Genomic DNA, 27,458 nt, shown 5'->3' on the forward strand with positions numbered 1-27,458 from the left:
TTATATCTCTCAGCCTGAGTTTTCTCATCTCTCAAGTGGAATTATAAGAAGTACCTACCCTACATTTGCTTAAATAAACGGTGTGCTCTTAAGAGAGTACCAAGATCAAACCCTGGCACACTAACTCTCCACGAGCTAAATATGCCCAGAAAATTAAAAAATAATGGTACCTCCTCCTTGGACCAAGACTCCACAGAGAGTTGATGATCAAAGTAGGGAGAATGCCTCTTGAAGGCTCTGATAGAGGTAGCATTTGCAAACTGGGAGCCAGAAGGCTGCCCCAGCACCCCTCTGCCCTCTTGGGGTGATGCTGGAGAATGCTGACTCCAGCATGGAGCCCCTCTCACCATGTCCCAATCTGCCTCACTCCATTTAGCTCTAGCAATCCAATTCCCTTTCCTCAACCCGGAAATCGATGTTTAATTAACACATTATTGGAAAAATAAACACAGTCTTCAATGGGACTGCAATGAAGCTAATGCAGCTCAGCTTGGGGGATGCAGAGGGGCTCCTCCATCAGAGAAACACGTCTCTTTAGTGCCTGCTTCTCAACCAAGAAAAAGTTCCTTCTTTCTCCCTGGGGTCCACCAGCCTGGGGAATCCCAGTCTTTTCCCTTTCCGCTCCAGTCTTCCTGTCTCGAGGGAGCAGCCTCTAGTCCTTCTTGCCTTACCCAACAAGGCAAAGTGTAGGAAGATTAGCTTGTCTCCAGTGCAAAAATAACTGCTCTTTGGGAATGAGGGAAACTTCTGGGAACCCCCTCCATGTCACCATTCAGGGTTCCATTTCCTTCTTTTCTCGAAATCGAATCAACCCTCATTCAAACCTAAGGTCAGTAGCAGCTCTCTTACCCTAGCTGGGGTGAGAGGAAGGAGACCAGCAATGACTGACCAGGATGGTGACCATAAAGGCCTTGCCCAGACCCTGGGAACTGTTATAAAGATTTCCCTTAGGATTATTTCCTCTTCCAATTCTTAGTAAAGATACCCTTCTTGTACATGGCTCCACACAGAGTACAGAGCAAGGTCTCCAGGTAGAGACCTAAGCTTGGACCTAAGGCATGCTGTTTCTTGCTTACTATCCTAAATGTGCTAGTTAGTCTCTTCAACCGCTAGCTTCTTCATCAAATGAGGATGCTGGCCATCTAACAAAACAACAGAAGAGTCTGGTTAGCAGACTCTCACAGTGAGGGGCAGATCCTAATTCCAGGACCATGGACAGCACATTGCCCTACCCTTCCTTCACCTGCCTAAGGCCCTGAATCACAATACAAACCAGAGGTGGATTTCTGGTTCTCTTATCTTCTGCCCACCGTCTGCCATTCCAAACCACATAACTCCCTCCTCAGATGGGAACATAAAGGAAAGAGGGTCACTGAGACACGGGAGACAGAATTCCTAAGTGCCATTAAAAATATCTAAGAACAGCTTCACTCCTAGATTAGAAGCTCCACTTTCTAATCCTGACTCCTCAGACCAACACCAACTTCTTAAGCATATCCCAGAGTGTGAGAAAGCTCTTATAATCAACTCCACAGATGCGTTGCAGCACAGGCTGAGGTCAAAGCCTTCAAAGCCAGGCATGCCAATTCCTACCCAGTGACCTTGAATGTAATACGTAACATCTTTTCATTGCTGTTTTTGTTTGTTTGTTATTGGTTTGGTTTGGTTTGGTTTGGGGTTTTTTGAGACAGGGTTTCTCTGTGTAACAAACAGCCCTGGCTGTTCTAAAACTCTCTTTGTAGACCAAGCTGGTCTGGAACTCACAGAGATCTGATTGCTTCATTCTCGTTTTGGCTATCTTCTGACCACACTGTCAGGGAGGGAACAAGATGGAGTGAGATAGTATGAGTCAAGGACTAAGCATAGTGCCTGGTACATAGACAGGAATCAAATATTATCATTCGTTCCAGTAAGACTGCTTGGGATAGCAGGAGGGGACATAAGAGTGGTGGGGCTGGTTAGAATATCTAGGTCTTAATCCTTTAGAAATTGGGGACAACTGGAAGTGTCACCAGAGAATGGCTCTCTTCTTGGTTACCTGCTTGAGATAAAATTGGATTTTTGTCTCTAGCATGCCCCCTTCTTTTCTCTGTCCCATTAAGAAAAAGTAGGTGATGTCATCTCAAAGAAGGATGACCATATATTTTATCATCCAAACCAGGACACTGTTGTGACTTAATAATTAGATTAGGACATAGTCTTAAACAGGAACTGTCAACAAACCAGGGCATTCATTAACACCATGTCAAGGTCACACGGAAGTGACTAGATGTCACGCTTCAAGGTTCTGGCCAAGGATAAACCTTTTCTGGTTATAAAGCTCCTTATTCTCTTCCCATCCCCTCCTCAAACAAACAAATGCACTCTTGGCTAGAATCTCTAACTCCATTTGGGTCATTCATCTCTAACCCCCATTCAAGGTCATTTCCTCTAATGCCCATATAGGGTCATTCAAGTCCAAGCCTAGGGTGGAGCAGGGAAGACTGGCAAAACCTCACACACACACTCGACACATCAGTATCTCCAACCAGTGTCTCTAAGGACAAGAATGAAGCATGCTGAGTATAGACCTATACAGCCCCCCCCCTTAAGAATTAAGAACTAATTGGCTGGGAGAGCCTACCAGCACCTCAGTTCCAGGCTGTCAGGATGCAAACATGGAGTTCCTATGTCTTGAATCATGGGACCCCTATGACATCTAGGTCTACCACTGTTGGGCAAGATGGCATGTGCACTGAGAACACTGACTACTCCCCAACACACACACACACACACACACACACACACACACACACACAAGCACGTGAGTCTCTTCTTCCAACACCTTCAAAGGCCAGCCTCGATTCACAATCTGGCTCTAACAACCTGAGAACAGAACCCACCAGGAACCTAACCTTAAAACCCTGAAACATCATCCAGAATTTCTTTAGCTCTACAGACATTCTACTTTCTCTCTTACACGGCTCACTTACCACTCCCTCTCACCAAGACCTCATGCCCGATGAAGGAAGGAGAGCTAACGGACAGCTGTGATCACAACAGCATCCGGGAAACTGAGATTCTAGCTGTGTCCACACCAGTGTTATAGCTAATTTCAACAAGTCATTTCATCCATGAGCCTTGCTTTCCTCTTCTGTATTTGAGGGGCACTAAAAGAAAAGGTGGCTTACTTCCCTTTTCCTTCTAACCATATAATATGAAGATAATGAGTGTATGCCCTGAAATAAGTCAGATTTGAGTTCAAGCCCTTGATCTGCTCCTTTTATTTGATTACTTTGGTGATATCTGGGTCCACAAAGCAATACTGGCATGCTTTGAATTGTTTGGAGGACTAAATGAGATACTATATTGAGAAAAAATTCTTGAGTGTGAAGGGAGTGTAAAATATGCCCATCACTTCTACTCCTATGAGGGTGAGGATGGCAAGGGACCATGAGGGGGCACAGTGACTCTGAGCCAGCCTGAGAAAGAGTTTTCTCCTGAACTTGGAAAGTTCACATTTCGCAACTCCTTCATCAGATCGAGACTTGCAGAAAGAACTGTGAGAGCCCTGAGCAAAGTTCAGCCTTACCAGAAAGCAATATGCTGGGGCAAAGATTGATCCATCCCTGGATCCGTATGGTTCTTTCCTCCAATCAGCAGATATTTGTTTGAACACCTCCCCCATACTATGAGCAAAGGAATGTCCTCAGCACTGGGAACACTGCAAAGGATAAAAATTAAGTCCCTCACCTCACACAGCTTCCCTTCTCTGGGCAGAAATTAAGGGCAGTTTATCAAGATATTAGACAATATTCAGTAATGATCAGCTCATGAAAACCAAAGAGAGTATGATGGCCAGAACATTAAAGGGGGCTATTTTTGAAAGTGGGCCAAGAAAGGCCTCTCCGAGGAGGTGCCATTGGGCTATGACCTGCAGGGAGGGACTGAGTGCTACTATCACAGCCCTTGCTCCCAGCCTAGTACAGCCACCTGTGGCTGGCCCAGACACATAGACGCACTTGCTTCGTCTGCAGAAAAGCCACGGCTAGCCTATATATCAGAGCTGCAGCGCAACTAGCTCTTCCCCGGGACGGTGCACAGTGCACAGTGCACAGGGCACAGTGCACAGTGCACAGTGCACAGTGAGGGCCAGATCACAACTGGGACAGCGTATATTTCCAGGTGGCAAGCTTGGGAAGGGACGCTTGCCTCTTTTGCAACGCTCCCATCTACACCCGAAAGGGCATACAAGGAAAGCATAGCCCAAGATCCCGAGAGCGAGCTCTATTCTGGATCTGCCACAGTAATCCACCTCCGAGGCATCTAACTCCCCAACTCTCCCCTTTCCCCAGCAATGACACAAGTCTTTCTCCCTAACTCCTCAAGGTCAGCTCCAGGAAGAGAGAACAACACGGGAGAGATGGGACCATTCACATTTTGCTTTAAGGAATTTTTTTTTAATGTTTTCCAATTTCACTTATAATTGCTAATAAAGTGACACACCTCTAGCTGAAGAAGAAGAAGAAGAAGGGGAAAATGGCGTCTGGTAGTAATAGCAGCTGAAGTCAGAAGCCAGAGAAAACAGGGGCTCTAGCTGATCTCATGGCCAAGGACAGTTTCAGCTCTTGCAGGATGCAGCCTCCACCACGGCTACACCACCCAAGAGGTAGCTGATACCTCTGGGAAAGCAAGGCCTTTCTCTGAGCTCAGCCCAGAGCTCTGGGGAGGCATCGGGGAAACCCTTCATTTCACCCACCTTGTCCCTTCTCCCCCTCCAGTCTGCATCCACCCACCCATCACCCTTGAGCTCACCCACCCACAGTTTTGCTTGGTGGACTGGGGATTTCACTTGAGGCTTCCTGCTGGAGTTGCAAACAGCTCCCTCCCCCCGCTTCTTTTCTGCTTCCTTGAAAACTCTATTTCCCTCTCCACAACGAATATCCCCCAATTTTACCCTCCTTCCCCCTTAGTACCCTACCTCCCAAGAAGACACATATCCAATACACACTGTCACCCAGCACAAAACGTCAGGCAGCCTCCTATTTGAACCACACACGTACAGGGTTGACAATCCCATGTCATCCAATCGGAGGCATGCCACTATCTGGAAAAACACAAACACCGTTCTAGCCCCCATACAAAAGGCAACACAAAGGCCACCAAGAATTTCAAGACCGCGCATCGCCTACACATCAGAGAGCTGGGTAGGACAAAGACATCGATCTATCCTCCCAACGAACCACCAGTCTCAGGGATATTCTGCAGTGCCCTCTGGTTGACACAGTCCACTGATCAGGGTTGTGTGTGTGTGTTGGCGTGTGTGAGAGCACACAGCCATGTGCATGGGGGTGGGGGCTGTGTCTGCTCTCCAGGCATCAAGTTCCCCCAGAGGTAATCCAGTCCAGACCCCGCTTTCCCCTGCAACCTCCCTTCAGTGTGCCGCAAACATAGATTTCATGGATGGTTAAATTGGATCATTATCACTGAGTGCTTATTTGCCCCCCCCCAAAAATCATTAATGTCATTTACCCACCTCCTTATGAGGTCTCCTCCCCCAAAAGACTCTCCAACATACTAATCCCATGAACTGCGACACACCACAGCATTTAGAGAAGAATCATAGCGAGAGGGGAAAACGGCAGCGGTGGCAAGGGGAAGATGAAGCCTTCGCATTACTGTGTTCCCTGCATGAAGATGGGCAGAGGGGCCATGGCTGGATAAGGGAGTGGGGGAAGAGGCAAAGGCAACGAAACCAAGCAAACGCAATCAAGTCCTAGGTCGCCTGTGTATGAGAGGATATGTGTGCAAAAGCGTGTGCTGTTGCGTGTGTGGATGTGCCGACTGAGCCCTCCTATCAGAAGGCTGCATCCGTGCGGCATGTAGGAAAGGCCATCGCACCACTGTTGTGTTGCAAAAAGACAAAAAAAAAAAAAGAGCCGCATAGTCATCAGAATCAGAATTTTTCATGGAGATGGAAAGGGCTGAAGGGAAGGGGGGTTGGGTCGAGGGTAGAGGGGGCAATGCATGGAAATGGCAGGCAAGACCATGGCAGGGTGGTAGAAGGATGGAGGGGAAATTGGTGGTGGGGTGAACAAAATTGCACGCACACAGAGACACAAAAACACACAATACCCAAACACCAACCCCACCGCCGTCTACAGTGTTCATCCAAGGCTGACAACCCGACCCCATCTCTCCGCTGCTTCTCAGAGCCCCCAAAGCTGGTGCCGATGGATTTGTGTATCTCAGTTTTGCAGCAGTGGGCTAATTACAACCAAGCCCCCTCACCAAATTAACCCCTCCCCTCCCTCCCCCTCTCTCTCTTTCTCTCTCTCTCTCTTTCTCTAAAAGGCCAATTGAAGAATAATGTGTTTTTAGAGATAATGGATTTTTTTTTTCAAGGAGCGAGAGAAAAGGGGGGGGACAGAAATTCTGCAAATCGGTGACTTCCAACCTCACCTCCGTGTCCCCTCACGTCCCCATTCAGTGGAGCATCTCATCTACCGTTCTCCGACCATTCCCTTGTCCCCCACCACCCAAAAGAAAAGACCTTCCTACCATGCACATCGACAAACACACCAACCGCCACCCAATCTCAGTAGCCGATCTCAAAACCCAAGCATCAATCCACCTCGATACATCCCTTCCTTATATAAGCAGCAACCATCAACATAAGAACGCAGCATTAAAAAAGAAAGCAACGAAAACGGAGGCCAAACCCCCACCAGTCCCCCCAGTAATTAATAATAGGGAGCTACCAGAGAAGCAAAGACGTATTAGTCTCTCAAAATCTAGAATTCCTTTGATTCCTGGTCTCACTTCTTAAGAAGCAATTTTCAAAAATTATGATTCCATTAGAATGGGCCAGAAAGCTCCAGAAAAGGGCATTTGCACAGTCCAGCTGTTAAAAAAAAATTTAACCCAGCCCTGTTGCTCAATTTAATAGCGAACTTCCAGCATCCAGCCTTTTCCCCCTTCTCTCAAAAGGAAGGTTGGCTTACAGGATGAACCCAGGGCTGCAGAAAATGGGCCAAGAGCCCTTACTCCATTCCCCAATAACAACAACCAAAAAAAAATCAAACAATAGGAATACGTCTACACAACCAGCACCCGTCTGAAATATCGTTTACCCCTATATGACTTAGGCAGATTAAGCCTGAAGATTAAGAAAGAAAAATACCGGCTTTGCCTAGTCTCTCCCACCATCCTCTCGACACATAACCAGCAGCCCTTAGGTAAACTTGCCCATCATAGCCAGCGGGACCAGTGTAACTTGAAAGGCGACGCTGAAGCCCTTGAACGATGAAGGAAGGCTCTATCCAGAACAGCTCATTAAGAAAGAGACAGTTCTTCGGGCTCCACTGACTAACCTCCAGGTGCCCCCAGATAGACTATCCCAGCAACCAAGTCGCCCAGAGTGTTGGCAGTTCAAATTTCCTTCAGACCCTTCATCACAAAGACATGCGGTCATCTGACCCCCGAAGCTACACCGTCCTCCAGGTGTGACAAGGAGTGCCCTCCTCTCTCTTGGAGCCATCATCTAGACCCAGAGTAGAAAAAAAAATCATTCCGAATGTTGGGGTGCATTCGGGTGGTGAAAGAAACACTCTCTCCCCAAAGCGGGAATAACTGGAAGAAGCGGGGAGAACACAGCTCCTATTCTCTCTACTCTTAAGTGGGCCAACTGGGATCACTCCGTCCTAGACTAGCCTTACCTTTGCAATAATAATAATAATAATAATAATAATAATAATAATAATAAAAACAAAATAAAGATCAAGGAAGAGAAAACCCACTCTACCTAAACCCAATAATGGTTTTATATATATATATATATATATATATATATATATATATATATACACACACATAATTTTTTCATCGCATAATGGTTTTTTGAGCCAAATAGAAGAGGTGAGCAATTAATTTTTGTAACAAGTACTCGCAGGGTAAGTCACCTGCAAGGCAGCAGAGCCCATAGGTTGCTATTACATCACTAGCTTAGGAAGGGATGGGGGCTGGGGGACAGATTTTTTTTTTCATTGTCATCAGTACAGTGTTACTAGAACAGTTAAGTTTTGTGGTTAAAAAAGAGAAAGGGAAAGAGCCCAAACTCTGACTACAACACAAAGCTTTGGGGGGAAAAAATAATCCATTGAAGCAGGCTTTAAGGTCACTGAGAGCTTGCAAAACCCACAGTGCTTACACAGAGTGGAAGTTTTCAGACAAGCTCGCTACTAAATCATTAATATAAACAAATGGAAGGCAGAGGAGAAAGATTTCCCTTGTAACTGATCCAAAGAGTACACACACACACAGACATGCACCTTACACACACATACACATTTCTTTTTTTCACATCTTGAATGTGCCACTTTCCCAAGATAACAGGAGTCCAAGCTAAAATTTTACTCACGAATGACCTTTCCACAGACCCTCCAAAAAAATTATATGCAAGTGTGTGTATACACACAGACACATACTCTTTCACATACACACCTAGGTTCCTTAACAGCGAGGGGAAATCCCTGTCAACATCCTGTTTTATCTTCTTGTGTTTCTTAAAGTCCCTTCTCCAGGAAAAGAACGTGGTTTCAAAATGTTTTTTTTAAAAAAAAATAAAATAAAAGTATTAAGCTAAAATGAGAGACTGACATCATGTCGGATTAATAATTCAATCAAATAGAAGAAAGCCTTTTTTAAAAAAGTAAGTAAGTTTTTAAAAATGAGGAAGAGCATAATAAATCTAAAACATTTTCTGACTTTCCTAACGTCTGGAACAGAAAGACTCAACTTCCAGGAGGAGGCGAAGTAAAGGAAGAAGAGTTGAAAAGCCATTCCCATGGTCAGTAAAGGTCCTCAAATCCGGCTTTAAAAAATAAATAAAAATTTAAAAAAAAAAAAAGGGGTGGAAGAAAAAATAAGAAAGAAAGAAAATCTAGGTTGGTCGCTCTCAACAGAAAACTTCTACCCTCGCAGATTCAACCTCTTCCCCAATGGATAAAACGTGGAGTCATTTCACCTCTTGCCTGCCTTTTCCCCCAGAATCTTACCTCCGGGTTGAAGCGAAGAGTTGAGAATCTGTCAGTTTGGTGTTTAATCAACTGAGTTTGCAGGGTGTTTCCTCCTCGGAAAGACTCAAATTCCAGAATCTTTCTGACTCCTTTTTCCTTTTTCTTTCTTTCTCTTTCTCTCTTTTTCTCCCTCTGGGAGGGAGTGGCGGGGAAGAAGGGAGGATGCTGGAGGTGCGAAAAGCAGGTCCTGTGTGTCTGGAGCTGCCGGTGGCTGCGTGAGGGGAGGGCACGCTGCTGCCTCTCCCTCTCAGTGAGTTGCGTGCAAGAGGAGATGTGTAGGGCTGCGCTCTGAGCCTGAGACTGCCGGAGGAGCCCAGGAATTTCACGCACTCCAGAGCTGGCCCCTCCCTCTCCCACACAGACCCCGGCATTTAAAGAGACAGCTAAGGCTGCCTGGCTCTGGGCTTCACCTCCTCCATGGGTGTTTTGCAAACAGCTGAGAAGAGATCATCTGGGAAGGGGCAGCACGCTGGAGCCATCTGTGAGTAAGACGTAAGACGTGTGCTCTGAAGTATCATTGGCCCCTCACCCCAGCCTGAGAGAAGAGTTCCTCTCCAGAATTGGAACAACAATCCAAATAAAGATTTTAAAAAAAGAAGAAGAAAGAAAAAGAAATCCTCACACTCCTGTACACTAAAGGATTGCCCCACTAACTGAAGAGGTAGAGAGAATACTAACCTAAAGCGTGCCTCAGTTTCTCTGAAGAGACACTTTACTTGCAAAACCAGGGCAATCTTTGAGCATCTGGCGGTCAGGGCTGTAACTAGGACAGGAAGTCTTTCCTTCAGCAAACACCTCTGACTGCTGGCTTGAGATGAGACACGGGGCAAGCAGCTGGGGACATCGAAATGAAAGGACAAATCATACTTCCATCCCGGGGGGGGGGTCCTAACCTAGGAAAACAGACCCAGCAGAAGGACTGAGTCTATCCAGAGGGAGCGGCAAGCTAAAGGGAACAGAGGCACGGCTCAAGCCTCAGAGGGTCAGGAGGAGGTGTTGACTCCAACTTTGTACCCAGAGCACAGGGTCCAGGCATCTCCAGCACACTCTAAATCCCTCAGAGATCCATCGCCAACTTTGACAGGCTAACCTCTGTGTGTGCAGGCATTCCTCCCAGTCGAGTCTAAATAAGGGATGTAGTTGGTGGGGGGAAAAACCCCACACAATGACTTTGTTCAGTATCAGACCTTGGTGCCCATAGGAAGAAAACATCTCCAAGTCCTTCGCTACTCCTACCTCCCCATCACAAGGCTGTATTAGCACGCCATTGTTCTTCTGGCTAACACGAGTGGCAATGAGAGCCACCTGCAGCTGCCAAAAACTTGCCAGAAACCAGCATCTTTTTCTCACTTCACTGAGTCTGATACTAACTTGAGTCCATTCTGAACTCTACAGAGGCTCCTCAGGGCCATCTAGGCAGAAAGAGCCGACGAGACCCTTAAAATCAGCTCTACTCAGATGAGACCAGAACGAGGGCTATCCCGCTTCCCTTCCCAGGAGAGTGGTTCTTATACCTGTGCTCTTTGCAACACATTCTCCCAACATCCTAGCCTTCTCCCACCCAGCCAACTTCATTGCTGTGTGTTCCAAGCATCGTGCGCACAAGATACCAAATGGTGTCTGTCGAGGACCCTGGCCCAGTGAATCTTCAACCATTGGATAAAGGCAGAGGTGTTCTCACATAAAGTAAAGGAATGCGATGAAGAATAATGTAAAAGACACTCGGGGGCGCTGTCAGTAAGTGAGTAGATGCCATCTGTAGATGGGCACATAAGGACAAGCTTATTAAACTCGTTGCGGTTGAGCCATGCCTAGATAGCCACAGACAATCCCAGGGTTGCTAGTCTGTATGGAAATGTGCTTGGCCTTTCAGATCATAATCTCATTATGTTTGCATGTGTTTCTTTCCCAATCCTTCAATACCCCCATACGTCCAACACACACAGGAACACAAACAAACATGTCTTCATGAATTAATTTCATATGCAGCTTTTCATCTCTGTTTACTCTAGACCTGAACTGTCCTGGTTCCACATCTGTATCCACCTTAGCAAGCCTTCCTCATGGCTTGGGACCCTTATTTCTTTCCAGAATGCATTGGAGAAAAATTCAGAAGATGCAACCCATGAGGAAGAGACCCAGGGGATACGAAGGCAAAGAGAAGGCTGGGGAGATAACTCAGTCAATAAAGTACTTGGGAGGCAAGCATGAGGGCTTGAGGTCGCCAGTGGTCACATCAAAAGCTGAATGTGACGGCCTGACTTAAAACCCTAGAACTACGGAGGTAGAGACATAAGTATCACCGAGGCACAGCTGTCTCCAGCCTGGCCAAATCACGAGTTCCACGCCTTGGTGAGAGACTTGGTCTCAATAAACAAGGTGTGTGTCCCTAGAGTGATGATTGTTTCCTGCTCTTCCAGAGAACCCAAGGCGGATTTCACTTCCTGGTACCCACACTGGGGCAGCTCACGGCTGCTTTATAACTTCAGCTCTAGGGCATATAACACCCTCTTCTGGCCTCAGAGGATACATGGCATACACTCACACAGACGCACAAATACACACATTCACATGTCCTCTAACCTACACACACACACACACACACACACAACATGTACATGTTCATTCACATGGTGGGGGGTGGAGCATTGTGGTTAAGCACCTGTAATAGTAAATGACCCAAAGGCATCCATCATCAAGAATTTCAGGTGTTGCTGTCAGAGTAGAACTGAAGACAGCAGTAACCAATCAGATGGAGTAGGCCAGACAGAAGCAACTGGTTTGACCCTCCCAGTACAGTGCAGTTGTCAGGACACCTGCCCAGTACTAACGGAAGCATGTGGCGGGCACTAACAGGGCGTCTCATTGAATTCTCAGGCAATTTGGTTTTGTTGTATCTTTTACTGGAGTTTATACAATGCACATTTATAAATATGGCTGTGCATATAAAACCAGAAGCCAAGATACACAGACAAGGTATCTCTCCCTGCCTCCCTAAGACTCTCGCTTGGTATATAAATTTCAGGTCATTTTTACTGTGTGTTTGTTTTGCTTTGATTTTGATTTATTACACCAGTCTCTCTCTCTCTCTCTCTCTCTCTCTCTCTCTCTCTCTCTCTCTCTCTCTCTCTCTCTCTCTCTTCCCCCTCTGTGTGTGTGTGTGTAGTATATGTGTGTAGTATATATGTGCTAATATGTGCACCTGTGGCTACATGGAGGCCAAAGGAGGACGTCAAACATTCTGCTCTTTCTCTTTCTACCTTATTCCCTTGAGACATTGTCTCTCACTGAAGCAGGAGCTAAGTTGATAGACATGAAGCCTTAGCGCTCCTCCTGTCTCCCACACACCCTAGTCCACACAACACTGGAGCTGCGGGTTCATGTAACCACATTCAATGCTTAAATTCTGGGAATTCGAGCTAAGGTTACCTGCAACGCTGTTATCCTCTGAGACATCTCCCGGACCATCTTTTTTTATGTTTCTATCTTTCACTTATTGATTTTTTTTCAACTATCTTTGGAGCATGGTTGCAATCATCAATGACTTCATCTTTTCCCTCCTATTAAATGAGTGTTTCTTTTTAATTTTAATCTTTAAATAAAAATTTTTAGTTTTCTTCTAATTAATTTCTTTTTCATTGACAAGTGGTTGTTTGTTAACTTAGTTTTAGTTTGGGGGTGCTATTTGCTGTTTTATTTTATTTTATTTGGATCTTTTGTTTTATTCGTTTGTGAGACATGATCTGGTATAATTCAAGCTAGCCCCAAATGGCTAAGCTAACCTGGAACTTTCTATTCTCCTGCCTCCAGTTCTGCCTCCTCTTTCCAGGACTGCAGATATGCGACACCATGTTCCTCTTCTACATAGCTAGGAACTGAACCCAGGACTTGACATATATTAGACAAGCACCCTGCCAACTGAGCTGTATCTCCTGGCTAAAAGGGCACTACTTCCTGTTTCCCCATCTCTCTATTCCAAATAACCCTACAGTTCCTAACGAGTTCTACCAAGATCAAGCCCCAAGAATTGGCATTAGATAACTCTACTAATTCCCCAGGCAGGACTTTAGTTGAGCCAAGTTCTCCAGTCCCACAACTTGCTCTACTATGTCGTTTTTTACATAGTCACTAACATGCCCACATGCCCTACTCCTTACAAGATTTCAAAAGCACACTCCCAGGGCTATTAGCCCAAAGCATTTTGTCCAAGGCACTTTGCAAACATTCCTTGTATTCCTCTTGCCCTTGTCTCCCAAGGGCTGTGCTGCGCTGCTGGCCTGCTGGAGTTGGTTTGCCTTTCTGCCCCCATGTTATAATAAATTTCATGCTATTAATAAGTGGTTTCCTATTAATAAGCTTTATTAGACATTCATTTTTATTTATTAGCATTTTTCAAGGAGTAGACTTATACATACACACAAAAAGAAAAAAAAACAATCACAGGACACAGAGACAGCAGCTAGTCACAGGGAGACAACAGCAGGGCTTCCAAAATTCTAAAAGGCAGGACCTAATCTGGACAAGCATGTCTGGCAGAGGAAGGAAGACGAGCAGGTGAATGCAAGATTTGTCTCCATGCAGGCACCAGCCCAGGGGGGACCTGAACATTCAGGCTACAAGGAGGTCAGACCACAGGGACTGTTTCTAACTCCAAGAATCCTGCTTATCCCACGGAACAAAAGAATCTCAGGGGCTTGCAGCCAGCACAAGCCTCCCAGTCACCTCCGTGAATTCACCAGACTTTTGCCAGCTGAAAGGAACCATCAGCGGAGGGCTATGGACTCCAGCCTAGGGAAGATCCAGGTAGGAAAGAGAACACTTACTCTGCAGTTGCATACTTCTCCTCCAGGACCCCAAGGCAGGCAACGTGTCTAGGTTGGTGACGGAAAACCTAACCGAAAGAAACTTCACAAGGAAAAAAAAATGAGAAAGAAACTATTTCCTTCTACTCAAATAATTTCCAAAGCAATTCTACAATTTCCTGCCCGGGGATCAAAACTTAACATGGTCCAGGAATATTCAAAGTGTCTAATGGGCTTGAATGTTGGAGTGGCAGAGATTTACCCATTCGTACTGATTGTTTCTTTCAAACTGTCATCATTTTCTCCAGTCAATTGTGTGAATTCTTGTCTGTCTTAAATTTCATTCCTCCTTATTGGAGCAAAGAAGAGACTAGAGTGGCAGAGGGACTCTTGGACTGAGTTCTAAGAAATCAGTGCCTATACCTCAGAACAAACACCTAAGTGGCAAAAGAGATGACCACGATGCCAGACACACTCGGAAGGACAGGATTGGCCTCTACCACAAACCAACTACAAGACCTTCTATGCAAGGGGCAGTCATGATAACACTGACCACAGGGGGTAGCTTTGGGGATTGAATAAACTAATATATGCAAAGCTCTCAGTTAAGGCCATAATGGAAAGGCTACTCTAAGTACTTACTAAATTCAACACACTTTCCCATAGACACGACTCCCAGAAGCACCTTCATAATACTTGCTTGTAATAATGGTGATAGTAACCTACTGCTTCTGGAATGTTGCAGGATCATGGACAAGTAAAATGCGACCTCTGGTGTCATTCTTGACGACCTTCCTGGTAGAGTTCAGCCATCACCAATACTAATGCCATTCATTCTTTATCCAGATGGCACCTCTCTCTCCCTCTGCTGAAGAGGACCCAAATCATCCCTTCCCATAGACACAGCACCACACCCAACAGAGGTACAGGTAGAAAAGGCAAGGGTATTTTCAGAGTCCACAGCACACCTTAACTGCATCCTCCTACTCCTGGTCCACACACTAAAACTATTTTTAAATAATATACTTTGCTTATTTGTAGGTTTAAAAAAATCCTCCTCAGGATTCAAGCTCAAGATGGAATGATTGCCAAATGCTAGCAGCTTTTTGAACAGGACGTAGTTAAAAATATGTCTGAAACGGTTTTAACTCAAACTCAGAAAATAGACTAACCAGCTAGGGAGCTTTATCGTAGGCAGTGGGGGTGGGGAGGTGGGAAAGAAAGAGGGATTCCCTTCAGAGGGGACCACAACAAGCCTCACCACGGGGGCACAGGAGGGATGACAGGTTTGATTTCCTCACATGAATAATACCTTTAGAACTCACGGATGGGCTCTCCAGGGAAAACAGTGACCACCACCAGAAAGTTCATTCATTGCCATCAGATGTTCCTGCTGAGGCTCACAGAGTGTGGCTGCCTGACCCCAGCTCAAAGGTGGTCACTGCAACACCACGGTGGTCTAGTGTAGGTTTGTAGTATAGGATATCAGCTCCCACCCCAGGGAGTCACTGAACCAGAATCTGCACATCAGGAAAACGACCGTGGGATTCAAACTCAAGCTCGAGGGTCTGAAGAGATGGCTCAGTGGTCAAAAGCACTCACTGCTCATACAGAGGACCCAAGTTCAATTTCCAACACTCCCATCAGATGGCTCACAACTACCTTTAACTCCAGCTCCAGTAAATCCACCATCGTCTTTCGGACTCCAAGGGCACACATATTCATTATTGCATATACTCACGTGGAGACACACATGCATACACAATTAATTAAAAGCATAAATAAATCAATCATCTTTAAAAATCAAGCTAACAGTCCATCAGAACATCTCTACCCCAAGTTGGACTATTTCATCCCATTTGGCATATGAAAAGACTGAGGCACAAAGGAGACATGGCAGCTGAGTGTCATCCAGAGTCTCACTTCCTCCTGTGACTTGAGACCAAAGTGAGGCTCCATCGGCCCTAGTCGAGGATAATAGGGAACTTATCATATGGCTTTTTTTGCTTGACATTGTGCTGGTTATGCTCCAGAAGTCTGCATAAAAGCATGTTTATTTCTTTAGTATTTGTTTATTTATATATTTTTATGAGAATGAGTATCTTGTCTATATGTGTGTCTATGTACTGTATGCTTGCCTGGTGCCCCAGGAAGCCAGAAGAGGGCACGCAGTCTTCTAGAACTGGAATTAGAGGTGGTTCTGAGTCACCATGGGATACTAGGAACTGAACCTGGTTCCCCTGGAAGAGCAGCCAGTGATGTGCACCCATGAGTTGTCTCTCTGGGCCTGGAAAGTATGTTTCTTAAATAATGGAGATGGAACCCCTTTTCAAGCAACCCTAAAATGTTGTCATTCAGACATTGGTTGGTCAGTTCCTGCAGCAGAAAACTCGTTCCCTTAAAGAGTAAAGCAACTCATCTGAATGGCTTCACTCTTAGAAAACCTTTATGCCAAGTCCAATTTATCCTTCCCCCAATTCCGCAGATAACTCTTGCCTAAGACCTACCATGCCAAGGAAATGAGCTGCCGTTCCTCTTGATACCATCCACGCATGACTCTTGTAACAGTAGACTTGCCTCTACCGCTCTGCTACAGCCTAAAGCCTCAAGTATGCCTCAGAGCTACAGGGTCCTATCGCTTAAAGATTTTTCTTTGAAGATTGTCTAATCCACCCTTCTGTGCATTTGTATGTGGTTACTTGTTCATGTGTGTGTACATGTGTGGGGGTGCACCTGCTTGAGAACAATCTCTTGTATTATTTCCCAGGATCTATTTACTTTGTTTATGAGATAGGGTCTCACATTGGCCTGGAGTTCCCCAAGTAAGATAGCCTGGTAGGCCAATGAGCCTGTCTTCGCCTCTGAGGGCTAGGATTATAGGTGTGTACTAAACTACCATGCCTGGATTTTCCATATAGGTACTGAGACTCAAACTCAGATCTTTATCCTGGCATGGTAATCGCTTTACTGACTGACCTACCTACTCATCCCTTTATTCCTCTTTTATTTCATTTAATTCTATTATTTTATTGGGAGGGGTGAGACAGCACCTCACTCTATAGCTCAGGTTTCGCTGACATCCATCATTCTCCCGTCTTGACCTCAGAAGTGCTGGGGTTAGAGGTATGAATCATTGTGAAAAGCTTTACTCATTAAAAACAATCATGTCTAAGAGTAAGCAAATGACTTGCAAAGCCAGGCAGGCAAGAGAAGCATCATTTGCAAGACTAACTTTGAATGTAGCATGGTTCAGGTGTTTTCTTTCCCCTCCAGGAATTCCTGAATGTTTGAGGTTTGCGTCTAATCCCTCAGGTTCCTTCACAGAGACCCGCAGTGATCCCCATAACCTTCTCTCTCGTACCCTTGTCAGATGCCACACTGGGAACTAGATGAGTCAGAAAGCACACCCAGCGTGGGGAGTTCTGTGTTCCAGCATCTCTCCTCCTGGAGTGGCCAAGCTGGGGCTGTTCTTCACCCCACGCTGCCTCCTCTCCACCACTGCCATCTGCACCTCCTTCCCAGGGATCACCATCTGCTTCTGATACCACTCAGCCGCCCCCAGCTCTTTGCTGTGCTTCCGAGCCCACTCCTTGAGCCACTCTCCCTGCGACTTGTGCCTTTCTCATCCCACGATCTTCATTCATTCTCTCTTCACCTCCCCAGTCCACAGCTTCCACAGTCTGTGTGCTAAACGGTTCCCCGAATTCTCACGTTCTTTCAAGTCAAACCTCTCCTCGTTTGGAAATCCCACAAAACGTCATTGTTATTTTGCCACTAAGTCATATACGTTTGCTGACCAAATCATTGAAACTCTTTGTGCTCCTTTTTTATACCAACCTGGGCACTTGTGTTCTAAATTGTTACTACTACTACTTTTGTCCATTGCATCCTCTGCTTATGGCAAGTCCTTTCTCACGAGATATCAAAAGCTGAAACATAGTAGGTGTTAGATAAATGTGGAGTGATGGTATGAGATCACTATAACATCTCTGTGAGTGAAAGACGACAGCCATCCGTCATCACAGAAGTCTGTGCTTCAGGGAACTGGGAAGATGACTCAGTTGGTAAAGTTCTTGGAGTGCAAGGATGAGGACTTGAGTTCAGACACTCAGCACCCAAGCAAAAATCTAAGCACAGCAGCGTGTGTCTATAACCTCTGTGCTGGGAGTCAGAGACAGGCAGATCCCTGAAGTTCACTGGCCAGCCACTTGAGTCAAATTGGCAAGGTTCCAGGTTCAATAAGAGACCTTGTCTTGGAAATTAAGGCAGAAGCCAGACAGGGTAGCACACATGTTTAATCTCAGCATTCAGAAAGTAGCTGCATACACATGTTCGCGCGCACATATACATACACCACAAAGAAAAGTGGAAAGGCAGAGATAGCGTCTTTAAACATCATACTCAGTAATCAAAACATGCAAACAATAAGTAAAATAAAAAAGACTCGGGCACTTAGGAAGCTAGTGTCAATTTCCACTTGACTGGCCTCTACTCCTACCTGTGCACTTGACACATGCTACCTCATTTAATATTAAGAGTGACTCTTGAGGCTGAAAGGAAGTTTGGAGAAGGGATTCAAAGCTAAGGCTTTCTGGCTTCTGAACTTACTCACTTCCCTCCCTCCCATATAATCGAAGGTATCTACCAAAGGAGAACAGTCCCAGGTTTGCGAAGACCTGATTTTGCTTCATAGATATGAGTTTCATTTCCCTACTTTCCCCCCATCCCTCACACATAATTCATCTATTCTCAGACCAAGCCTTTTGTCCCTTTGCACCCTTTAGAAGCCTTCCTCCCCATTATCTGTGAAATATAATTGGATGAAAGAGTGGTTAATTCAGACACCAGAACCAGAAGTTTTACTCTACAATCTGCCCTCTGGGCAAACCAGAGTCCTATGTGAAAGACGATGATGAGGGACAGAGTCCAGTGATTAATGCCCTGCATGCTGGTAATGAAAATAGATTTTAGGCAATTATTGACTAAAGGAACAGCAAAATTTGAAAATCTGAACTGTAACTATGGGGACAAGGGAATCAACCTCTTCCCTCACCAATTGCCTGATGTATCTGCTTCCAAACTGGGAATTAACTGACTCCAGTCTTTACTTAGAAGCCTCTGGTAAGTGACAGAGTTGGCACTATTATCCCCAAAAGCATGGAAGGAAATAATCTGGAAGTCTATAAAATTGATTGACCATGCTGGAGATGGATAAGCTCTATCCAGTAGGGATCTGGAAAAGTGGTAGGATGTTCTTCTGATTCCTAGAGAAGTCAAGGGAAATAGATAACAAGTCCATGGGTCAAGTGAACTGCCTCACTCTCCTTAGGCATACCCATCTTCCTTCATTTCTATCCCCAATACAAGACAGCATCCAGAACAACTTGCAGTGAGATGTGCAAGACTCACAGATACACGTGAAAACTTCCTTGCTTTGACTTCTAAGAACCAGGAACCATTTCAAACTGAAAGGTGGTCTCCCATCCACAACTCTTTTCACAGGTCACATGATGCTTTTCTTCCCTCAATATCTGCTCTTACACATCTATCTGTTAACTCTCTCCCTCAGTATTAATTTTCCTCTAAGAGTCTACCAAGGTATGTGTCAATGTAGGGTCACTTATTGATCATATCAGTCAGAGGGGAGTTAGCAGTCGAAACGAGACCAAGTTCCTGCTTATCTGTTTTACATCTAGAGGTAAAGATAGACACCAGCAAGACAAATAAACAAGAGACGTTTTCAAATACTGACAGTTACTATAAAAAAAAACAGACCCAAAGGATGTGATGGAAGAATGACCCACTTCACAGTGTATAGTCAAAGTAGACCTACTGGAAACTATTGATCTGAATCTTGACTGATAAGGTGTGTATCATACATAAATCTTTTTCAGCATAATGGGACAAATATTACTGATAAGATTCCACATAAAATGTGAATAAAATTTCATTAGTGACATTAATATGTGCCCTTCTTAGAATTCATTCTGTAAATGACAGTGAGAGACATTTGCTATGGGGAAGACAGGAAAGTGGGAGAAATCAAGTGTAACATACACATTTTTGAGCCTCAGAGTACAGAGAAGCCACTTTTCAGCTTTTAGTGGTGCCGTGTTGAAGGGAATGGACTATGGGGCAGATTACCGAGTATCAAATCCTGGATTCAGCATTAACCAGCAGTGAGGCCTTTGACACACTGGAAAACATTACCTCATTTTAAACCTTTACAGCAGCTACAGGACTCATGAGATTAGTGAGTGAGTAAAGGTACTTACTTTCAAATCTGACAACCTGAGTATGATCACCAGGACCCACATGGTAGTGAGAACTATCTCCTGAAAGTCGTCTGAACTCCACAAATGTGCACCCATGGGCCTACACACATGTACACACGCAATGAATAAGTAAATTGATTAAGTGTAATTTTAGAAAGTTTTTAATAGTTATAATAACAGTTGCTCTCTCCAAAGGTTGTGATAATTAAATAATTTAACTTATGTAAAGCCCTCAGAATAAATCACAGAGTCTAGTAAGTGGTGTATAAGTATTACCATATTCATCCCCAGCTGCAACCCTTCATGAACATTCATGCACATATCAACATCAGGCATTCTCCCAGACCCTTCCTCAGGGCAATCAGTGCAGAGACCCCTGTGCAAATTGGATGAGGCAGATCCCAGCAGGAAGCTGATTTCAGACCTAAGCTTGAAGAGGTTTCAAAAAACAGGCAGAGGTGGAGATGCAGTGCATGTAGAATAGTAGGAAACTGTGATCAAGGCTCCCAATAAGTTTCAGCACTATAACCATGCCCACTTTCTAGATGTTAGAAAAGGAGCCTCCACATTCTCAAGACATTTTCTCTGATATCTTCTTGTCCGAAATCCAGTGCTCTCAATAACAAGATTTCAATATTTCTTAAGAAATATAGAATCTGTTCTGAGTTCACAGCTCATCTGATCCTTGTGAGCCTTAAGTGTATCCAAGACTAGCACACAGTCTAGCATCTTAACAGTGTTTGTGGGATAAATTAATTGTAACAATTGATTTTTGTTTGTGCTTCCAGTAAATAATAATACACTCATGGGAACTAATCTAAGCACTTACTTTCATTCCTTTACCACCCAAGAGAAACTATAACGATTAATAATAGTAATAATAATAATAATAATAATAATAATAATAATAATAATAACTCTAAAATAATCAGTTGGCATCTTATATTAAAACAAATTGTAAAATCGTCATTGACTTTTAGGCTGGACATCCATCCTATAGTTCTGAACATTCTACTGCTCTAATTTCATCCCGGCTCACTCATGGGGCAAAATAATTTTTTTTTTTTTTTTTTTTAAGAACCAGGAGACAATTTCCCTTCAAATTTCCTGGAGCTGAATATTGCCTTCAGCACCACGGAGAGCTCTTAACAGCCACCGTCTCTGCGGCGCCTGTTTCTTCAGCACCGCGGAGAGCTCCCCGGAGGCTCCTCAGGTGCAGAAGACCCAGCATCCTTCACACCGTGTCACCCAGACTGCACACCGATGACCCCTAGTGAAACCCTATGGCCGCTGCAATTCAAAACCTGATACTAGATAAAAAGCATTAAGGTTGGAGAGAATAGGCCTGGAAACAGCTGACTGATCCTTGCAGCTACTTTTGTGACACCTTGGCATTTTTTCCCCCGTTCACCCTTCCCCCACCAGAAGTTAAATATCCAAGTGAATTCAAAGGCTGCAGTCTGAACTCTGATCTGATCAAGTTGGTCACACCAGACAAAATTGATCTTATCTGAATGGCGACTTTATCCATTTTGGAGACCAGAACTCATTACAATAATAAGAAGCGACAGAAATGGGAAGAAGAGCAGTCACAGCGGATCTGGGAAAAAATTCATTTTACTGTCATTTTAGAGGATTAATTCTAAGCCTCCCTCCAATAAACATCATTTTTCACTCTGGTAGGAGGTCCAGGGCCTGAAATCATTCTAGTTCACTTGCAGAAGGCATCTGCCGCCTCTTACCAAGCTCAATGATATTTGTTTGATTGTCGCTCAGCCTTCCGCATGGGACACTGAGGAAGTACACACACTGGCAATCAGGTAGTAAGACATGGATGCTTAGGAATGACTGAGAGTGTGGAGTACACATCCTGGAGTCACCGCAAAAGCCAGGAAAGTAAAAATGGATCATTGCCAGGGTAGGCGGGGATAGGAAGCAATGGAGATGGCAATAGCAGGCTACAAGGGATGTGGTCAAGAAAATGGCAAAAGAGGGGCTCTTTAGGGAGCAGGGGAGGTAAATACAGAAGAAGAGGAAGGAGGGCAGAATAACAATGATGCCTGAAAAGTCGTATGGACTCATATTTTTAAATATTTGTCTAAAATAAACCTACAATACACATAATTCTGTGTATGAATATATGTCCTTTAAATGAACTATTCCCCATTTTGGCTCACAGTGCTTCCTCCAAGGACCAAATCTAACAAAGATTCAAAACCACCTAACAAAAAACTCCAACATCAGAGATGAGAAGTCTTCTTTGAGGTTATTGATCGGGGCTGTCCAAGAGACTCTCAAAACTTACAGCCTGCTGTTTTTACCCTAGGTTGCCCCCCAGAGGTGGAAGGTAAGTTCTTATTGTAAGTGCCTTGCATTTCAGAAACAAGGTCTAGAGATCCCTGAGCTGGAACTGACCTGAATGCAGGGAGGAAAGGGAAAGAAGAAATGGTGTAATTAAGTTAAAATCTCAATAATAAAAGAAAATAGAATGTGAGCCTACAAATACACCCTGTCGTAAACTCTAGGGTTCTGTAGCTCTACATAAGAAAGGAAATGGGAAATGTGTGGAAACAATTATTTGTGCTTAAGATAATGAATTATTTCTAAACCTGCCCCCTCCCCGGTCCTTTGCCTCTTAGCCAACATAAGTGGGAGGGTTGTGTAATTACTTGGATTCCATTCTTTGGAGATATCAAGTATTTCAGGCCACATTTCCTCAACAGCCTCCTCAACAACAGCCACGTTGCATTAATCACCTTTGCGGAGTTACTACACACTTTCACACCTCTGGGCTTCACACATGCTGCCCCCTCATCCTTGAACTCCCTCCTAAATTTTCATCTTCTCCCATCTCCTCACCCAACTAAAATCATAGTCATGCCTCAAGGCTCAGATCAAAAGCCACCTCCTCCATGACGTCATCTTTTTCTTCCCTCCACAACAGCCAAGAATGGTTTTCCCTGGGCTTATCTTACATTCGATCTTTGTCCCCACGCCCCTCTCCAGATGGAAGCTCCTTGAGGGCAAGCATCTCTTTTTTTGAGGCTTCACATCACACTGAACAGTTTCTCGCTCATCACAGGATGCTACAAAGCAGTTTTGAATTGATGAATGATTGAAAAAAGTTAATAATACAAAATGAAAGTGATAATATTTTTCTTCCCTCATCTCTCGAGCTGAAATCTTAAATCACAAGAAACTTGTAAATTGCCTTCACAGATCCGGTTTACCACCTAAAAGAGGGATGAGAAATCCCACCCAAGCCTCTCGTGCACTGGCTGAAGCTAAGTCCACCGCCCACACATCTAAAGCAACAAAACTTTTTTTTTTCAGATTGGAAACATCTGAGTAACTCCTTTGCTAGCCTACTGGGGTCTGTCCAGAAGATACTCAGACTCCAGACTCCACTTTTGATCTCGTGTTGCTCTCTTGCTATTTGCTACCATAAAAACTTATCCAAACTTGATCTCTAGCCTATCTATAATTGTAGTATCACTCTGATTTTACAAGCCCTGTACACACCCTGCTGTGCTTTAGAGCTTCAAGTCCTGAATCCTTCAAAATATTATCCAAAGTGACGACTTTGGAAGTGTGGAGGTGAATACTGTACATGTATACGGCTGTTTAGACTCGGAGCCATCCCTTGGTGTCATTACACAAAGGTCAATGCACACTCCTACTAGAAAGAGAGCATTCCCCAATTCCTGTGGAAGCAATTATGTGTGCTTAAGATAATGTATTATTTACTAAGCTCGATGCCAAAGAAATGCCTCCTTCGGAATTCTTCCACCGGCAAATGTCAGTTCCCAGCAACTGCATCTTTCCCTTCCTTCACTCTTGGCATTGGGTTTGACCATGAAAAGTAAGTGGAAGTAGATGAGCCCCAAGAGTAATCGGCCCCCTCATCGGAATGCTCTGGGATGAACTAGCCCTGGGTCGACTTCCCGACTCCCCCGCTTTCTAATTCTATATATTGTCTTCCCGACCCCTCATTCTGTTGTGTTCAGTTCCTTCCAGTTTTCTTGGTTGAATCTGGTCAGATGAATTACGACTTTCCCCACCTTGCTCAGCCCCCTGGAATCTACGTTTCATTTTCATCTGTCTGATTCTGGATTCGGCTGTAAAAAGGAGTGCATCTTCTGGATGCCCACATCCGTGACAAGATGAAGACTATAGAGGGCACTGGGGATGAGACGAGCAAGAAACTAACCGCATACTCCCGTAAATGCTGTGGTCCCATCTCCTGGATGATCACGGAGTTCCCCGACATGGCCAATTTCACTTTTTCTAGACCACTCCTCATATTTACACTATAGATGCTCCTCTTACTGCTCTCAGAGGGACGGAGAAAATAGGAAACGTGAAATATGGACCTGAGTTCATGCATCTGTTCTCCGTAAGCTCTAGGACCTACCTATTTTGAGCCTTAGTTTCCCCATCTGTAAAGAGGAAACTCTATTGAACCAAAGACTAAGATTACTAAGCCAGATGACAGAGTGGCAATATTGGGACATTCCCAGACTTGTGCCAAAAAAAAAAAAAAAAAAAGCAATGGATTTCTTCGTGAGCCCTTTGGGGCAAAACATGAGGGTCACTACAGTCTGTGTGGACTTGAGGCAGGTGGGGGCAGCAGAGTGCCACAAGGAGAATGGAAGGAGGGGTTGGTTTTAGAATCCTTGGTTCCAAGTGCAGGCATATGAAGCAATTGGGCCCTCTGTTGAGGAAATAAAGAAGAGGACACATCAGGTAAGCACTCCTGGGCAGAGAGTAGGCTTCATGGGAAAACTGAAAGCAGAGAGCTTAAGTACCCTAGCAGAGACCAAAAACCTCCCAGTGATTGAACTGACCCTCCTCTGTGGCTCTCCCTGCCTCAAGAAAAAATTCTGTCAGCTTCAAACTAGGTAATGCACATGAGAAAGGTTATTTTATGGGGGAAGTTTTTCATGTGCAATAATTTGTATCCTTAGCCCAATTACAGAAGTTCCAGACTTCCTGGGTTGATAATGACCTCATCTTAAAGTCCTTGTCTTGTCTTTTTCTTTGTTTGTAAATCATCCTGGCAACCTCTTTGTCTCATCATCTCCAGCTACAAAACGGAGATCTCAGATGAGCTTCCCACAGATCCTGAGGAAGATGTAAAGACACCTTCTGGAAATGGCCTAGGCTGTTCAAATACACAAACAAAATGGAAAACCACTGGGTTCAATTTTGCACCCAGAAGGTATTCTATGGCTTAAGACTCCATGAAGGAGAGTGATTCATACCTCAGATGGCCTATGGAACATTCTGTCTGCAACACAAAAAAATGAAAGCAAGATGAGATTTGGGGCATGCGCCACGCATACAAAGGATCATGTGGCCTTTGAGGGCAGTGACAATGTCATATTCTCTGGATTCCCAGTGCTTCCCAGTGTTTGGTGCATAGCAGTTGATTAGTGGTGCTTGGTGAAGGAATGAATGAATGATACGTTTCTTGTGGGCTTCTGTATGATGCAATAGGTCATACACAGTCTCAGAGAATGTGTCTAGCGTGTAGATTGTTTTTACCAGATGAAGGGGAGGGGTGCTATGGTCGCTTTTCACATCAAATGTTCTCATAGCAGTTACTTTGAACTCTCTAAGCAGTTTACAAGGAAAGTGGGGCATTCCAGTCTTCCTCATTACTGCCCCACCCTATCCCTTTCTGCGTCCAGGGAGGCTTTCTGGGAGGGTGTGTTTCCAAAAGCACCCTACAGACCTTGCATCCTTATCTCCAGAAATTCTGATAGATGACTCAGCTCTTTATCAGTCCCCTGGTATGTTTCTAAGCCTGGACAGCCCAGCCTGACTGTGTTGACCCCTAATCTCTGCTTCTCCTGCCGGACCCCAACTGCAGCCGCAGTAACACTCACCCACTTCGACCCTTCTGCAAGTGCCGTGGGTCTCTGGGTGAATCGGAAAGAACGGGGGGAAAAAAAATCCAGACAGCCATTTGGAATCTTAATGAGACCAAGTCCATTTCATTATGTTGTCATTTCATATTTCACTGCTTTGACAGTGACGGCACAGGAGGCCTCCAAGGGGCTTTCTGCTTTGCACGCAGGGTGCTGAGCGGTGGCGGGGTTGGGGGAGGGGGGAGAAAAGAAGTGGTTGACGGACAGGAGAAGTCCATGGCCCCACCATCGATGTCGCTGCCCATGGCACAGCAGAAGCAGAAGAGGAGGAAGGCTTTCCTTAGAGACTGAAAAGGAGCTCCAAAAGCAGGAGGCCAATGAAGGACCTTTGACCAGGTTAAACACGAGTTCAGATCAGAACTGGGCAGGCAGAGAGGCGCCTCCCCCCTCCCTGGCAAGCTCCCTTGCATGTTCTCAAATACAAACAGAGCTGGCCTCGGGGCATCATAGAAATTGCTATTATAAATTCAGATGGTGCACCAGGGGGTGCCTCATTTTCTATTATTGTGACTGGTCTCGTGAGCCTCTCCAGCAATAGGATCTCAAAAGTGCAAGTGCTACCCCCGGGGGCACCGTTAGAAACACATTATTTTAAAGCACCGCAATAAAGCATGCGCTCAAACAACTTCATTGAAATAAAGATTAATACAAAGCATGTGTTCCTTGGCCGCCTCCCACCCACACCCCACAGCTCTTACCTTTCTCCTCACACAAACACCTGGGGTCCACCGCCCCAGCCCACCTGCCTTAGCCACAACTCAGGGCCTGACAGGGTGTGGGACACGGTGTGGATGACCATCAGAAGAGGTGGGAAAGGCCAACAGCGTAAGATGAAGTGAAGATGCAAAAGGACCACTCTCAGGATTCCAGGCATCTTTGTCAATGAGAAGAGGCCTGGACAAGCAGTTAGGGATGCTGTCTTCTTGCCCAGGCTCGGCTGCTAACCAGACTCTTTACCACGGCACAAGTGCCTGCTTTACTCACTCACTTCAAGCTTTCCATTTCCATTATATTTTCCCTAAAAGAAACCTCAATGCCCTTCCTGTTCTTCCATTCTGCAAGTTGCAGTTGGGATGAAACAAAGTCAGTCAGGTTGTAGAAAATATGAAAAGGAAATGGGCCCTCCCCAAGTAACAGTGTGTGTCTCCTTCTCCAGGGTATGATCCAAGGGAAAGTGCTCCAATATTCAACTCATTCCATGGCTATGATGGGGTCTTCACCAGTTCAGGTAAAGGGTGCAAGGGAGAGACTCACTGCTCAGACCAAGCGAGGATTTCAGAGGGTTCATCTGTTGGGATCTTTTCTGCTTTTTCTGGGTAGGCTTGGAAGGGCAGATGGCACAGCAGTACCCAACAGTGGCAAAGAAAAACTGACCTTCTGTTTCGAAGGGCA

The 27,458-nt window shown here is 45.0% G+C and overlaps 1 protein-coding gene across 24 annotated transcripts in view; it reads right to left on the reverse strand.

Annotated features, from left to right (window-relative positions):
* Positions 1-9,341, reverse strand: part of Nrxn3 (neurexin 3) — a 1,575,536-nt gene extending 1,566,195 nt beyond the window's left edge. For all 24 annotated transcript variants that reach the window (XR_015004497.2, XR_015004496.2, XM_048449344.3 and 21 more), the window contains exon 1: positions 9,036-9,341. The gene's annotated coding sequence lies outside the window, so the exon portion shown is untranslated. The remainder of the gene's footprint in view (positions 1-9,035) is intronic.
* Positions 9,342-27,458: the final 18,117 nt, after the last annotated feature.

The sequence above is a fragment of the Myodes glareolus genome, chromosome 11 (genome assembly GCF_982192425.1).
Source record: "Myodes glareolus chromosome 11, mMyoGla1.1, whole genome shotgun sequence".
Classification (NCBI taxonomy): domain Eukaryota; kingdom Metazoa; phylum Chordata; class Mammalia; order Rodentia; family Cricetidae; genus Myodes; species Myodes glareolus.